This window comes from Ovis canadensis, chromosome 15 (assembly GCF_042477335.2).
Source record: "Ovis canadensis isolate MfBH-ARS-UI-01 breed Bighorn chromosome 15, ARS-UI_OviCan_v2, whole genome shotgun sequence".
Lineage (NCBI taxonomy): Eukaryota > Metazoa > Chordata > Mammalia > Artiodactyla > Bovidae > Ovis > Ovis canadensis.
This window is the reverse complement of record NC_091259.1, coordinates 62,046,083-62,062,313: the sequence shown is the minus strand read 5'-3', so window position 1 is coordinate 62,062,313 and position 16,231 is coordinate 62,046,083. Positions and strand designations below refer to the sequence as shown.

Here is a 16,231-nt window from a genome sequence, read left to right as displayed (position 1 = left end):
ATGAAGAGGACCCATTACAGAGGAATCACAGCAGGAGAGCAAATCACTGATGCCAGAGTCTGGTCTCCTCTCCCAGAAGCCAGCGGTGACCCAAGGCCTGGTATGGGATGGAGCTTCAGAGGCCAGTGAAGGCTCTGGAGTTGTGTTCAACAGACCCCTCCAGGAAAACTTCTGGGATCACAGCATCTCCCTCCATCCTCCCTGATGCCAGCCCTGCCTTTTGGAGGAGCCCTACGTCTGGGGAGGCACTCAGCAGATCTTCAACTGTTGGTCTCTGGGGACATTGTGCTTGAGCTTGTGGGCTTCAGAGACATTTTCCAGCTCCTTCATGTAGCACTGGTACAGTCTGTCCACCTCCTCCTGGGAGGGATGTGGTGTCTTCTGCACCTCGATGGGCTTCCCCACTGCAAGACACAGAGGTGAGTGGTGGCCCAGAGCAGTAACCACTGAAGGTGCAGGCGCCCTTGGTTTTCCTACTACAATGGTCATCTGAGCAGGTAAGCACTCTTTCTCCCTCCCTTTCAATTATATTCTGCGTTATAGATTCTAAGAGGTTAGGTCAACTTCAAGATTCTGATATGTCAACAATACAGCCAGCAGGGATTTGCACACATTCAGTTTCAGTTCGGTTGCTCAGTCCTGTCAGACTCTTTGCGACCCATGGACTGCAGCATGCCACGCTTCCCTGTCCATCACCAACTCCCAGAGCCTACTCAAACTCATATCCATTGCAGCGGTAACGCCATCCAACCATCTCATCCTCTGTCATCCCTTTCTCCTCCCACTTTCAATCTTTCCCAGCATCAGGGTCTTTCCCAATGTGTTGGTTCTTCACATCAGGTGGCCAAAGTATTGGAATTTCAGCTTCAGCATCAGTCCTTCCAATGAATATTCAGGACTGATTTCCTTTAGGATGGACTGGTTGGATCTCTTTGCTGTCCAAGGGACTTTCAAGAATCTTCTCTAACTCCACAGTTCAAAAACTTCTTTGGCGCTCAGCTTTCTTTATGGTCCAACTCTCACATCCATACATGACCACTGGAAAAACCATAGCTTTGACTAGATGGACCTTTGTTGGCAAAGTAATGTCTTTGCTTTTTAATATGCTGTTTAGGTTGGTCATAACTTTTCTTCCAAGGAGTGTCTTTTAATTTCATGGCTGCAGTCACCATCTACAGTGATTTTGGAGCCCCCCAAAATAAAGTCTGTCACTGTTTCCATTGTTTTCCCATCTATTTGCCATGAAGTGATGGGACCTGATGCCATGATCTAGTCTTCTGAATGTTGAGTTTTCAGCCAACTTTTTCACTCTCCTCTTTCACTTTCATCAAGAAGCTCTTAGTTCTTCTTTGCTTTCTGCCATAAGTGTGGTATCATCTGCATATCTGAGGTTATTGATATTTCTCCTGGCAATCTTGATTCCAATCTTGATTCCAGCAATCTTGCTTCATTCAGTCCAGCATTTCTCATGATGTACTCTGCATATTTTAAATAATAAACAGCCTTGACATACTCCTTTGCCAATTTGGAACAGTCTGTTGTTCCATGTCCAGTTCTAGTTGTTTTTTCTTGACCTGCATACAGATTTCTCAGAAGGCATGTCAGGTGGTCTTGATTTTCCATCTCTTTCAGAATTTTCCACAGTTTGTTGTGATCCATGCAGTCAAAGGCTTTGGCACAGTCAACAAAGCAGAAGTAGGTGTTTTTCTGGAACTCTCTTGCTTTTTTGATGATCCAACAGATGTCAGCAATTTGATCTCTGGTTCCTCTGCCTTTTCTAAATCCAGCTTGAACATCTGGAAGTTCATAGTTCATGTACTTTTGAAACCTGGCTTGGAGAATTTTCAGCATTACTTTGCTAGCATGTGAGATGAACATGCACGTGCAATATATCTTCTGTCATCCTAACAATCCTAGTTGGAGAGAACCTTCTATTATTCCTGTTTGACTGCTGAGGAAATAAGGCTCAGGAAGGTTAAGTAACTTGTTTAAGGTCTCATGCTGCTGCTGCTAAGTTGCTTCAGTCTTGTTCGACTCTGTGCGACCCCATAGATGGCAGCCTACCAGGCTCTCCAGTCCCTGGGATTCTCCAGGCAAGAACACTGGAGTGGGTTGCGATTTCCTTCTCCAATGCATGAAAGTGAAAAGTGAAAGGGAATTCTCTCAGTTATGTCTGACTCTTAGTGACCCCATGGACTGCAGCCTACCAGGTTCCTCCATCCATGGGATTTTCCAGGCAAGTGTACTGGAGTGGGGTGCCATTGCCTTCTCCATAAGGTCTCATAGCTAGGAGCAATCAATGTCATGGTGTAAGCCTTGGGAACGTGTTCTTAGCCTCAGGGGAAATGTGGATCTGGGAGTCTCAGATGCCATGATTGGGAGAGACTGTGTCTGTGGAAGGAGGTGGATCAGAAAGCAGCTGCCATGTCTTCTCTTGGAAATGGTCCTGAGGCAGCAGAACTATAAACATTCATGAGAATATCACCATACAATGCAAAGAAAGTTTGGTAGTTGGTTTGCCTGTACTCAAATAAGAAATGACTGAGTGAGTCGAGATGAACACCTCTATTAGTTCTGCCATTGGAACCTAGTTGGAATTCAAGAAGAAAGCAAATAGCTGAAAGATGGTGCTAAGTCTATAGAATAAAGCCCATGCCCATTGATTACAGGTAAATCCCTCTGGCTCTCCTTCAGAACCGGCTGATTACTACTTTACACACAATTCTAGCAGACGTGGAATGGTCTTCCATTGTATCCACCTTGTCAATTACTGTCATTAAACCCTGTGGTCAGAATTAAACACTCCTTGATGCTGCTACCCTGTCACCACATTCTCCTCACAGATAGGTGGCTTTGCAATCTTTGAAGCGCACCGGCTGCGGCGGAACTCGCAGAAGCATGGCCAAGAGGAGCTACCCCACGTCCGAGGTCAGGGGCTGTGGCCGAGAGTACCAGGCTGCGACGGCGCAAGAGTGGCCGAGAGGAGCAACCCCACATACAAGGAGCTGTGGCTGCGCGGGCACAGGAGGGCTGACAGGAGCCACTCCATGTTCAAGGTTACGAGGGGCAGCTGTGAGGAGATACCCCTCGTCCAAGGTAAGGCACAGCGGCTGCACTTTGCTGGAGCAGCCGTGAAGAGATACCCTATGTCCAAGGTAAGAGAAACCCAGGTAAGACGGTAAGTGTTGCCAGGGGGCAGACACACTGAAACCATAATCACAGAAAACTAGTCAATCTAATCACATGGACCACAGCCTGGTCTAACTCAATGAAACTAAGCCATGCCTTGTGGGGCCACCCAAGACGGGCAGGTCATGGTGGAGAGATCTGACAGAATGTGGTCCACAGGAGAAGGGAATGGCAAACCACTTTAGTATTCCTGCCTTGAGAATTCCATGCACAGTATGAAAAGGCAAAATGATAGGATACTGAAAGAGGAACTCCCCTGGTCAATAGGTGCCCAATATGCTACTGGAGATCAGTGGAGAAATAACTCCAGAAAGAATGAAGGGATGGAGCCAAAGCAAAAACAATACCCAGCTGTGGATGTGACTAGTGATAGAAGCAAGGTCTGATGCTGTAAAGAGCAATATTGCATAGGAACCTGGAATGTTAGGTCCATGAATCAGGGCAAATTGGAAGTGGTCAAACAGGAAATGGCAAGAGTGAACGTCAACATTCCAGGAATCAGCAAACTAAAATGGACTGGAAGGGTGAATTTAACTGTGATGACCATTATATCTACTACTGTGGGCAGGAATCCCCTAGAAGAAATGGAGTAGCCATCATGGTCAACAAAAGAGTTCAAAATGCAGTACTTGGATGCAATCACAAAAATGACAGAATGATCTCTGTTCATTTCCAAGGCAAATCATTCAATATCACAGTAATCCAAGTCTATGGCCCAGCCAGTAACGCTGAAGAACCTGAAGTTGAATGGTTCTATGAAGACCTACAAGACCTTTTAGAACTAACATCCAAAAAAAGATGTCCTTTTCATTATAGGGGACTGGAATGCAAATATAGGAAGTCAAGAAACACCTGGAGTAACAGACAAATTAGGCCTTGAAATACAGAATGAGCAGGGCAAAGGCTAATAGAGTTTTGCCAAGAGAACTCACTGGTCATAGCAAACACCCTCTTCCAACAACACAAGAGAAGACTCTACACATGGACATCACCAGATGGTCAACACTGAAATCAGATTAATTATATTCTTTGTAGCCAAAGATGGAGAAGCTCTATACATTCAGCAAAACCAAGACCAGGAGATGACTGTCCCTCAGATCATAAGCTCCTTATTGCCAAATTCAGACTTAAATTGAAGAAAGTAGGGAAAACCACTAGACCATTCAGGTATGACCTAAATCATTATGATTATATGTGGAAGTGATTATATGTGGAAGAAATAGATTTAAGGGCCTAGATATGATAGATAGAGTGCCTGATGAACTATGGAATGAGGTATGTAACATTGTACAGGAGACAGGGATCAAGACCACCCCCATGGAAAAGGAATGCAAAAAAGCCAAATGGCTGTCTGGGGAGGCCTTACAAATAGCTGTGAAAAGAAGAGAAGTGAAAAGCCAAGGAGAAAAGGAAAGATATAAGCATCTGAATCCAGAGTTCCAAAGAATAGCAAGGAGAAATAAGAAAGCCTTCCTCAGGGATCAATGCAAAGAAATAGAGGAGAACAACAGAATGGGAAAGACTAGAGCTCTCTTCCAGAAAGTTAGACATACCATGGAAATATCTCATGCAAAGATGGGCTTGATAAAGGATAGAAGTGGCATGGATGTAACAGAAGCAGGAGATATTAAGAAGAGGTGGCAAGAATACACAGAATAACTGTACAAAGAAGATCTTCATGACCAAGATAATCACGATGGTGTGATCACTCACCTACAGCCACACATCTGGAATGTGAAGGCAAGTGGCCTTAGAAAGCATCACTAAGAACAAAGCTAGTGGAGGTGATGGAATTCCACTTGAGCTATTTCAAATCCTGAAAGATGATGCTGTGAAAGTGCTACACTCAATATGCCAGCAAATTTGTAAAACTCAGCAGTGGCCACAGGAATGGCAAAGGTCAGTTTTCATTCCAATCCCAAAGAAAGGCAATGCCAAAGAATGCTCAAACTACCACGCAATTGCACTCATCTCACATGCTAGTAAAGTAATGCTCAAAATTCTCCAAGCCAGGCTTCAGCAATACGTGAGCCGTGAACTTCCAGATGTTCAAGTTGGATTTAGAAAAGGCAAAGGAACCAGAGATCAAATTGCCAACATCCGCTGGATCATCGAAAAACCAAGAGAGTTCCGGAAAACCATCTATTTCTGCTTTATTGACTATGCCAAAGCCTTTGACTGTGTGGATCACAATAAACTGTGGAAAATTCAGAAAGAGATGGGAAAACCAGACCACCTGACCTGCCTCTTGAGAAACCTGTATGCAGGTCAGGAAGCAACAGTTAGAACTGGACATGGAACAACAGACTGGTTCCAAATAGGGAAAGGAGTATATCAAGGCTGTCACCCTGCTTATTTAATTATATGCAGAGTACATCATGAGAAATGCTGGACTGGAAGAAGCGCAAGCTGGAGTCAGTATTGCGGGGAGAAATATCAAAAACCTGAGATATGCAGATGACACCACCTTTATGGCAGAAATTGAAGAGAAACTCAAAAACCTCGTGATGAAAGTGAAAGAGGAGAGTGAAATAGTTGGCTTAAAGCTCAGTACTCAGAAATCGAAGATCATGGCATCTGGTCCCATCACTTCATGGGAAATAGATAGGGAAACAGTGGAAACAGTGTCAGACTTTATTTTTGGGGGCTCCAAAATCACTGCAGATGGTGACTGCAGCCATGAAATTAAAAGATGCTTACTCCTTGGAAGAAAAGTTATGATCAAACTAGATAGCATATTCAAAAGCAGAGACATTACTTTGCCGACTAAGGTCCATCTAGTCAAGGCTATTGTTTTTCCAGTGGTCATGTATGGATGTGAGAGTTGGACTGTGAATAAAGATGAGCACCAAGGAATTGATGCTTTTGAACTGTGGTGTTGGAGAAGACTCTTGAGAGTCCCTTGGACTGCAAGGAGGTCCAATCAGTCCATCCTAAAGGAGATCAGTCCTGAATGTTCATTGAAAGGACTGATGTTGACATTGAAACTCCAATACTTTGGCCACCTCATGCAAATAGTTGACTCATTGGAAAAGACTCTGATGCTGGAAGGGATTGGGGGCAGGTGGAGAAGGGTGTGACAGAGGATGAGATGGCTTGAAGGCATCACTCACTCGATGGACATGAGTTTGAGTGAACTCTGGGAGTTGGTGATGGACAGGGAGGCCTGGCGTGCTGCAATTCATGGGATCGCAAAGAGTCGGACATGACTCACCGACTGAACGGAACTGTCTTGCATAATAAAAAGGCAAATACCCTTATCAAACCTCAACGTTGTTATCAAGAGCAGGTGACCTCTTGGAAGTGATTTACCTTCTGTGGGTCTGGGTTTGCAATTAATAAAATTGGGATGAGAGTCCTACCTCACAAGTTATTGGGAAAACTAAGCTGCCGCATGTAAAGGAGCCAGTGTTGTGCCTGACAGACTAGAGGGGCTCAGTAATCAGTAGTGGCTACTGGCCACTGTGCCCCTATTCATTTCTGTTCAGTTCAGTTCAGTCGCTCAGTCGTGTCCAACTCTTTGTGACCCCATGAATCACAGCATGCCAGGCCTCCATGTCCCTCACCAACTCCCGGAGTTCACTCAAACTGCATCCATCGAGTCAGTGATGCCATCCAGCCATCTCATCCTCTGTCACACCCTTCCCCTCCTGCCCGCAATCCCTCCCAGCATCAGGGTTTTTTCCAATGAGTCAATTCTTCGCATGAGTTGACTCTTTCCACTGTTTCCCCATGAATTTGCCATTAAGTGATGGGACCAGATGCCATGATCTTCGATTTCTGAGTACTGAGCTTTAAGCCAACTTTTTCACTCTCCTCTTTCACTTTCATCAAGAGGCTTTTGAGTTTCTCTTCACTTTCTGCCATAAGGATGGTGTCATCTGCATATCTGAGGATATTGATATTTCTCCCCGCAATCTTGATTCCAGCTTGCGCTTCTTCCAGTCCAGCATTTCTCATGATGTACTCTGCATATAATTAAATAAGCAGGGTGACAGCCTTGATATACTCCTTTCCCTATTTGGAACCAGTCTGTTGTTCCATGTCCAGTTCTAACTGTTGCTTCCTGACCTGCATACAGGTTTCTCAAGAGGCAGGTCAGGTGGTCTGGTTTTCCCATCTCTTTCTGAATTTTCCACAGTTTATTGTGATCCACACAGTCAAAGGCTTTGGCATAGTCAATAAAGCAGAAATAGATGGTTTTCCGGAACTCTCTTGGTTTTTCGATGATCCAGCGGATGTTGGCAATTTGATCTCTGGTTCCTTTGCCTTTTCTAAATCCAACTTGAACATCTGGAAGTTCACGGTTCACGTATTGCTGAAGCCTGGCTTGGAGAATTTTGAGCATTACTTTACTAGCATGTGAGATGAGTGCAATTGCGTGGTGGTTTGAGCATTCTTTGGCATTGCCTTTCTTTGGGATTGGAATGAAAACTGACCTTTGCCATTCCTGTGGCCACTGCTGAGTTTTACAAATTTGCTGGCATATTGAGTGTAGCACTTTCACAGCATCATCTTTCAGGATTTGAAATAGCTCAAGTGGAATTCCATCACCTCCACTAGCTTTGTTCTTAGTGATGCTTTCTAAGGCCACTTGCCTTCACATTCCAGATGTGTGGCTGTAGGTGAGTGATCACACCATCGTGATTATCTTGGTCATGAAGATCTTCTTTGTACAGTTATTCTGTGTATTCTTGCCACCTCTTCTTAATATCTCCTGCTTCTGTTACATCCATGCCACTTCTATCCTTTATCAAGCCCATCTTTGCATGAGATATTTCCATGGTATGTCTAACTTTCTGGAAGAGAGCTCTAGTCTTTCCCATTCTGTTGTTCTCCTCTATTTCTTTGCATTGATCCCTGAGGAAGGCTTTCTTATTTCTCCTTGCTATTCTTTGGAACTCTGGATTCAGATGCTTATATCTTTCCTTTTCTCCTTGGCTTTTCACTTCTCTTCTTTTCACAGCTATTTGTAAGGCCTCCCCAGACAGCCATTTGGCTTTTTTGCATTCCTTTTCCATGGGGGTGGTCTTGATCCCTGTCTCCTGTACAATGTTACATACCTCATTCCATAGTTCATCAGGCACTCTATCTATCATATCTAGGCCCTTAAATCTATTTCTTCCACATATAATCACTTCCACATATAATTATAAGGGATTTGATTTAGGTCATACCTGAATGGTCTAGTGGTTTTCCCTACTTTCTTCAATTTGAGTCTGAATTTGGCAATAAGGCCCTATTACTCTTCTCATTCTAGACTTGCCTGTGTGTTTGTTTCACACTCTAGAATGTGTGTTCCACAAATTCAAATGTCTACTGGTCTATGTCCATTTCCCCTTACAGCAAAAGCCCAGGCCTCTTGCTCTGTAACCCTTCCTCCTCCCTGCCCAGGTCTAGGCTCAGCCACAGTGGTGATGGGCCGGTGGTAGGGCATAAGACCAAAGCTGTACTGGAAGACTCCATGGCCATAGAAGAGCAGAATAGAGCCTCCAGTGCTCTTGTGAATCGGTCCTGGAACCACCGCAACCAGGAACTAAGAGAGTTCTCAAACTGGTCATATATGTCATTCTCCCCAAAGGAGAAGATCGGCACCAGATCTTCCCTAGAGGGAAACAGGAGAGAGGGTGTGTAGAGACGCAAGAAGGCATAAGCTGGTCTGCTAGCCTCCTGAAGGGACCTAGTGAGCAGTAACTGGAGCAGAGGACAGAGCCCTGGGCCAAAAGTAGGAGGACTTGGGTGTCTCCCAGTCCTTCCCTGGTCTTATTTTATAACTTAAAGCAGGTCATGGCTCTTCTCTGGGCAACAACAAGCTTTGGGATTATTAACGACCCCGGGCTCACTCTGCTCTCCACAAGATAGGCCAATGAATCCGAGACTAAGTGTTGGGAGCCACATTAGGCATTACTGACAAAATGGAGGCACAGCCCCAACTCCCCCTCTTTGTCCCACAGGCACGGACCTGGGATGGAGGAGTTAGGCCTTGTGATTCTGACTTGTTTTTTCCTTTCCTCGGCTGAGTTGACTGAAAAGAATATTAAGGTGCTTATTATTCTTAAAAGGAGCATAAGAAGGCACAAAGCCTTCTGCAACTGTGCTCAGAGAAAAATCCATAAAGTTAATCATTGACATTTGTTCAAGGATCTTTACAAAAGAGTTTTCCAGGATGAGCACATAGGCCGCAGCTTGAGGCCATAGGAAGGATTGTTATCTGAAACATATTTGTGAGGGAAATGTTTATGGCAAGGGAGTTTGCTGAATTTAGGGCTTAGGAATAATTAAATATAGTTAGAAGCTAAAGATTTAACAAATGTTATAATGTTAGCATATTTTACTATAGTTTATAGAGATTAGGAATTTTAGAGATATTAATATTAGAAGCCTTTTTAGGAGATAGTGAGATCAGGATACTAGGGGCAAACAGGATTTAGAAAGATAAGAAATAAACTGAGGTTTGTGGTATGCAGCCCAGATATAAGCACAAGTTACATTGTAATCACAAGTTAAAGTAAGCAAAGAGAACTGCTGAAGCAGAAACTCTGCTTGAAGGACAACAATGATTTATGGAGACAATACATCTGGGTGAGGGGAAACTGAAAATGTCAAACCTCTGACCTAATGCTTTTGTCAAAGTATAAAAGAGAACCTAAAGCTTGAAATAAACACGCAGTCCAAGAAAACTAAATGAGAGGCTGCATCGTCACTTGCCGACACCACCCATCCCTTCAGGCTGATTCCCTGGCTGCTGGAGCTGGACTCTGGCAACTAAGTGTTGCAACGAGGAAGGGACTTTATTCTGAATGACTGACCAAGAAAATGGCAGATTCGTGCCTCAAAATGACCATCTTGTCATCGCCTGGTTGCCAAGTTCTTTTATGGATCAGAGATTGGGGGATAGGGGAGGAAACAAAGTAAAAAGACTATTTGACCCTTGCAAATGTCCACTAGAATGGTGAACTCACACAAGGGAATTTGTTATTTTACTCCCTTACAGTCTTTTAATGGTGGATGGCTCTTATAAGGTATAGTTTCGGCCGAGGCAGAAAAGGAGAGACGACCTCAATGGAAGTAGGTTACCTTTTCTCAGGCAAGGAGGGGCAACAGTCAGCCTAATGACCAGGCAGAGCACAAGAGGGATCAAGGAGGCTTCATATTTAAAGGGAGATTTGTGGAAGCCATAAGAGAAACATTAGTCAGGTGGGATGTTTTGGTTATTTAGTTGAGATGGCATTTGTAGTTGGGCAGGGGGTGATAAGTCTTCTGGGCAGGGGGTGATAAGTCTCTGGCAGATGTATGGGGTAGAAGGTTTCTGGACACGGGGTGATGAGTCCCAGATAGATACAACTGGCCTGGAACATCAGGTCAGGGCGGGACCTAATGTTCGGTTTTGTTTTCTCTGAAGTTAGATGATTCAGCAAGGGCCTTTGAGACAGTTGTTTTCTTTTCTAGGCCCCAAAACTCCTTCATTCCAGACCCTGAAATCATAAAAAATGGGGAAAAGGGTGCCGTATCTCTCTGGCAACTTCTTGCTGGATAGGGGCAATGGTTTCGGGTCTGGAATGGAGGATCATCCTAGGACCCAGGACTCTCCTTTTTGTGAGCTTGGGGTGAGACTCTCGAGAATAAGAATGATCTTGACCTGGTCTCAAGAGATGGCCCGAATCCGTTCTTGGAAAAAACTTTGAAAGAGATTGAAGAGACAGGGTCCAAATAAGAGGAATAAAATGGTAAGTACCAATGGTCCCCAAAAAGGGAGCACCAAGGGAGGGCCTGTTGGAACAGGTTTTGGGGAGTGTAAAGGTTTTGTAACTCTTATCTGTGACGTTCAGTTCTGTCTCTAAGTTCTTTGACTCTGCCCTGGACTATGCCCATTTCATTAACAAAATAGCAGCAGTCCTCTCCTAGGAAAAGGCAGGTCCCTCCTTTTTTCACGGTGAAAAGGTCCAGGGCTCACCTATTTTGTAGGGACACAGAAGCTAATGAGTTCATTTGTCTTTGGACTGAAACAAAGGACTCCACTACCTGCTCCATGTCTTCATTAAGTTCTTGGGACAGCTTGTAGTAGAAATGGGCTGAAGTCAAGAAGCCCCCAGTCCCAGTGCCTAGGGCTGCTGCTATGCCAGACCCAATCAGGAGGGAGGCTATGACAGCTTGTCTTTTCCTGTGGGAAAATTTCCCCATAGCGGGTAATTTGTTCTACCAAATTTGTTCTAACAAATACGTAGACTATTTGTTCTACCTCTTCTTCTTTTAGAAATGTTAGACCCGGGGTCAGGAAGACCAAGATGCAAGGTCCGGGGCGGGGAGGTGGTCAAGGGGGAGAGATGAATATGCATAGGCCCCACAGAGAATGAAGATTTCCGGGTTGGTGCAATTATTTGTGCTGTTCCAGAGGACCCAAGTGGAACAGAAGGAGGGAGTGGAACTTGTAAGACCAGTGTAGTTGGGACTAGAGTAGTTGATACAGGTTAGGTTTGAAGAGGCTGAGAGTAGGACATTGTCAGAGACTGGCCCAATGAGTTGTGTAGTTTTTTGTTGGGAAGGGGAGGTATAGTTGCCCTGTGACAGCCAGGTTGAAGGTAAGGCAATTGCTATGTGTGGTGAGGGAGACAGTGACATGCATGTCCAACACTGGGATGTGTGTTGTGTGTACTGGAAGAATTGGAAAGAAGAATTGAGAAAGCAGGTAAGGTGTTGGTTGCCAAAGGGAGGTTTTAGGAGAGGCCTTAATTGGGAACGGAGGTCTAGGCATTTATAAGGCTCAGGGGTCGCCTGTAACCGGGAAATTATGTTCTTTATGATTTGTTCTTGTTTCTTTTCCTGATTTTAATCTAGTACCCCACCCCATCTGAGAACCCCCGGAGGGTAATGGGATAGAAACATGTTTCTTCTGTTTGGCCTATGGCAGGTGCTCACGAAACTCCCTCTCTTTTGTACTTTAACAGTGAGTAAGGATTTGGATTTCCCCGCAACGATGTTCATAGTGCATGGTCTTGGAGCCATATTAGAACATGAGGAATGAATATAGGAATAGATGTCTGAGCAGGGGTAGGGACTAGCCAGAAGGCTGGGGAGTGCAGCAAGGATAAGGAACGAGGGAGTCATGGGGCTGTTAGTTAGGCAGTGTGGAGGAAATAGCACCCTAGGAGTAGAACACAGCTAACAACTTAGGCCATACTGACAAAGAGATGAAGGATAGGTGACCAGTCCTGAGGGGAGACAGTTACTAGGCCTATAGCAAGGATTAAGATTAAGAGTGCAGTTATAATTAGAGAGACGGGGAGAGGCCAGTCAGTGCAAGGAGCAGAATGCTCCAAGTTGGTGGTTGCTTGAATCTGAGGAGGAACATTGTTCATTAGGATGTAGAATGATGTAGAGAATGAGAGTAAAGAAATTAATTTTGTCTGGACTTAGGTTTCAGAAGGTCCCCTGGAGCCACGGTTGAGACACCAGCATGGTCAGATCTTCTAAGGATGTTCCTGTCGGGGCACTGGTCCAGAGGTCTTGAAGTAGTTGAGTCAGGAACAGCTGTAGGTTGAAGAGTGTCCAGGTCATTCAGTGACTTCTTGGATGGTTGACAGAGGTTGTTGCTGGGTGATTTTTCAGGAGGTAGGTCCTGTGAGGGACCTTTGATAGGGGTCAGTTAAGGAGGGCAGTGCAGGATCGGAGGTGACCCATTTTAGGCAAGAGAGGTGTACCCAGGAGACGACCTTCTCGAGTTTAGCTGCAGTTGGGGTAAGGAAGATGATTTTGAATGGTCCCTGCCACTTTGGGGTTAGGTCACCCTAGGGGTTATCAGACAGATAGACCATGTCCCCAGTTTGTAAAGGGGTCAAGGAGGCTTTGGGGTCAGGGGCAGGCAAGTTGTGGTTGATGTATTTCCAGGGGGCATTGCAGAGTTCCACCAGGAGAGAGAAGTGTAGGAAGCTTGTTATGGGAGGAGGTTCTGTGAGAGTCCACGAGGGAGCATGGGCCTTCTATACATCACCTCAAAGGGGCTCAGCCCCAGGGGCTTTCTGGGCAAAGCCCATACTCTGAGGAGAACAATCAGCAAAAGTTTAGTCCAATCCAGATGTACCTCAAGGGTTAGTTTGGTAAGAGTTTCTTTGAGTATTCTATTCATCCTTTCTACCTTTCCTGAGGACTGGGGACGATATGGAATGTGAAATTTCTAGGGTATCTGTAAGAATTGGACAGATTGTTGGGTGACCTTGGACATAAATTTCGGGCCATTATCAGGCTGTAGGGATGAATGCAGGCCAAACCTGGGGATAATTTCTGTGAGGAGGATTTGGGCCACAGTCTGGGCTCTTTTGTTTGTAGTGAGAAATGCTTCTTTTTACCCATCCCGAAAAGGTGTCCACAAGGACCAGGAGGAATCTGACTCTTTGAACCAGGGGCATATGAGTAAATTCTATCTGCCAATCCTGTGTTGGTAGGCTGCCTTGCATTTGATGAATTGGAAAGGATGTCGGTTTAAGATTGGAATTGGGAATAGTACATTGACATGTTTGACAGGGGCGGGTAAGGTTATCTAAATATTGTTGGTCAGCAGTGGATATGGGGAAGTGGTTATGGAGGAACTGTTGGAGTGTCTTGGATGAGGGATGAAAGAATGAGTGTAGATAAGAGAGGATTTCTCTGGTGGTGGGCGGGTTGGATGGAGTCAGAGCTAAGATGACAGGGGACTGGAGGGAAGGATGGCACAGTGCCATCTCCTTTGCCTTCTGGTCTGCAGTGTTGTTGTAGGCTGATATGAGACTTCCCTTTTGATGTCCCCTATAGTGGAGGATGGCAGCTTTGTTTGGTAAGAGTGTTGTCTCTAGAAGTTTGTGGATCAGATCTGAATGGGGGATCCCTTTTGGGTTAGGAAACCTTTCTCTCCATATTAGGATGTTTGAGTGAAGTATGTTACAGGCATATTTGGAGTCTATGTGGATGTTATCCCTTAGATTATTAGCCAGAGTCAAAGCTCTGGTGAGAGCTATCAGTTCTGCCTGTTGGGAGGTGGTGGGAGGTGGCAGAGGTGAAGCTTCAATTGTCTGGGTCCCATGATTGTAACAAGGTCCCCCTGGATGATGGCATATCCTGCTGTGAAGGGTGGGGATTTTTTAGAGCTGCCATCAACGAACCAGTGTGGGGTGTCTGGGTCTAGGATGGGCTGATCTGTTAAATGTTGGAAGGGGTTTGGGGTAAGATCTACTGTCAGGCTGCAGCTATGTAGGAGAGGGTCTGTTGTAGAGGATGTGGGTGATAAGTTGGTGCGGTTAAGGGGAGAGCAGGGGGAAAATGAGAGCTGAAGGACAAGGAGAAAAGCATGTAGGACCTGTACCCTGGAAGGGGGAAGGGAGAGGAAAGCCTGATGTGGTAGTAAGTCTCGGAAGGTGTGTGGAGAACAGACTGTTAAAGGGGCATGCTTAGAGAGTTTATTTGCTTCGGGTACAAGGGCTGTGATAGCCATGGCCTGTATACAGGGAGGCCACTCCTTGGTCACCATGTCCAGCTGTTTTGATAGATAGGCTATGGGAGCCCAGGTGTCTCCAGCCTGCTGATATAGAAGTCCCAGGGCCTGTCCTTGGTTGGAATGGGCAAAGAGAAAAATGGTCTGGTATGATCTGGCAGGTAGAGAGTTGGCAGTCAGAGGAGGCTCTGTGTGAGCTGGTAAATAGGATTGGCCAGCAAGGAGGGCTTAAAGAGGGGCTCATCCAGACATCCCTTAGTTGCCTCATAGAGCGGCTTTGCAATGAGGGGGAAGTTAGGAATCCAGATACGGAAAAGGTTTAGGAGGCTGAGGATAGACAGGAGTTCCCTTTTTGTTTTTGGAAGTGGACAGTTAATTAAGGTCTTGATTCTATCTGGTGGAATAGTTCTTTGTTGGTGGGATATGGAGAGCCCCAGGTAGGTGACATTTGTCTGTACTACTTGGGCCTTGGATTGGGACACTCGATAACCCCAGGATCCCAGGGCCCCAAGGAGTTTGGCAGTATGTTGGAGGCAGAGTTTTCAGCTTGGGCTACAAAGGAGGAGGTCATCTACGTATTGGAGGAGATGACTCGGGGCTAGGTCAAGTGTCTGTAGGTCCTTTTGTAAAGCCTATCCCAAAAAGTGGGTGCTGTCTCTGAATGCCTGGGATAGAACTGTCCATGTTAGTTGCTGGGAAACATAAGTCTCAGGGTCTTGCCAGGTGAAGGCGAAAAGGGATTGGGAGAGGGGGTGGAGGGGGATGATGAAAAAGGTGTCTTTAAGATCTAATACCATGAAGTGGGTTGCAGACAGTAGGGTGTAAGGATTAGGGACTACTGGGAGTGTCGGCATGATGGCCTCATTGATTTTCACAGATCTTGGACCAGTGTCCAAGAGTTTGGTCCCTTCCTTACTGCCAGTATAGGGGTGTTGGGTGGTGAATGGGTAGGAATTAAGATAGAGGATTGAAGAAGATGGTCTATGATAGGCTTAAGTCCCTTGTGGGCCCCTTGGGTGAGAGAGTACCATTGTTGGGTGATTATAGTCGAGGGGTCTTTTAGGGTAATGTGGACTGGGGGATGATGTTTGGCTATGGATGGGTGGTCAGTGTCCCAGATTTGGGGGTCTAAGCGGGCAGATCCAAGGGAAGATCAGGGGTGAGGGATAGGGATGGTCCAGGTGCCATCTGTGTGCAGAATATAGAGACTGTATCGAGGTGGAGTAGGGTAATAAAGACCCCCAATTTGGATAACAAATCTCTCCCTGGGAGTGCCATCGGGCACTGAGACATTGTGAGGAATGAGTGTATGAGGGCTGATTTTCCAAATTAACAAGAGTAATGGAGGGCTGATTTTGGGCCTTAAGGGAACTCCAGAGACCCTCTTGATTGTGAGTTCTGAGTCTTAAGTTGGGCCAGAGTAGGAAGTTAAGAGAGATAAAGTGGCTCCAGTTTTTACTGTAAAGGAGGTCTTTTTCTGGCCACTACCGGAGTTCACTCAGACTCACGTCCATCGAGTCCGTGATGCCGTCCAGCCATCTCATCCTGGGTCGTCCCCTTCTCCTCCTGCCCCCAATCCCT

The 16,231-nt window shown here is 45.6% G+C and overlaps 1 pseudogene; it reads right to left on the bottom strand.

The window, feature by feature from the left end:
• Positions 1 to 249: 249 nt before the first annotated feature.
• The window catches only part of LOC138420314 (2-acylglycerol O-acyltransferase 2-like), a 28,888-nt pseudogene continuing 12,906 nt past the window's right edge, over positions 250 to 16,231 (bottom strand).